We start from the raw sequence: 1,158 nt of genomic DNA, 5'->3' as shown, positions 1-1,158 counted from the left end.
CATCAGATGCAAGGATCAACAACGAGATAGACAACAGACTCACCAAGGCAAATAGCGCCTTTGGAAGACTACACAAAAGAGCCTGGAAAAACAACCAACTGAAAAACCTCACAAAGATAAGCGTATACAGAGCTGTTATCATACCCACACTCCTGTTCGGCTCCGAATCATGGGTCCTCTACCGGCATCACCTACGGCTCCTAGAACGCTTCCACCAGCGTTGTCTCCGCTCCATCCTCAACATCCATTGGAGCGACTTCATCCCTAACATCGAAGTACTCGAGATGGCAGAGGCCGACAGCATCGAGTCCACACTGCTGAAGATCCAGCTGCGCTGGGTGGGTCATGTCTCCAGAATGGAGGACCATCGCCTTCCCAAGATCGTGTTATATGGCGAGCTCTCCACTGGCCACCATGACAGAGGTGCACCAAAGAAGAGGTACAAGGACTGCCTAAAGAAATCTCTTGGTGCCTGCCACATTGACCACCGCCAGTGGGCTGATCTTGGCGCCTCATAGTTCGGCGGGCAGCAACCTCCTTTGAAGAAGACCGCAGAGCCCACCTCACTGACAAAAGACAAAGGAGGAAAAACCCAACACCCAACCCCAACCAACCAATTTTCCCCTGCAACCGCTGCAACCGTGTCTGCCTGTCCCGCATCGGACTTGTCAGCCACAATCAAGCCTGCAGCTGACGTGGACATTTACCCCCCCCCCCCCCCCCCCCATAAATCTTTGTCCGCGAAGCCAAGCCAAAGAAGATGTGGATGAATTCCACACTGTTTTAAGTACCCAGATTCTGGTACTGTGTTGCATTGAAGCGTTTAAACCCAAATCTAAACCATCAGTTTAACATTAAACCTTTGACACTTTCTGGTAGATTCATTTGAATTTTACATGGGATATGAAATATAGTGGAAATTCTATGCTCAAATTTAAACTTTGGCAAATATAAACAAAAGGTTAAAGAGAAACTGCATAATACATAGTAAAATTGAACCATCACTGGAATCTGCATTAGCCATTACAGAAATAAAATCAGTCAATGTCACTAGCAGGAAGCACTGCTGCTCAAACTAAAAAAAAAATTTGACAATTGCTTGAATGTTTTGTCTATTCTGAAAAGGGACTTCACTTTGGAGAAAGTAGAAGGAAGATA

The sequence above is a fragment of the Narcine bancroftii genome, chromosome 5 (genome assembly GCF_036971445.1).
Source record: "Narcine bancroftii isolate sNarBan1 chromosome 5, sNarBan1.hap1, whole genome shotgun sequence".
NCBI classification, from domain to species: Eukaryota; Metazoa; Chordata; class Chondrichthyes; order Torpediniformes; family Narcinidae; genus Narcine; species Narcine bancroftii.
The sequence above is the reverse complement of the archived record's forward strand: the minus strand, read 5'-3'. Positions refer to the sequence as shown.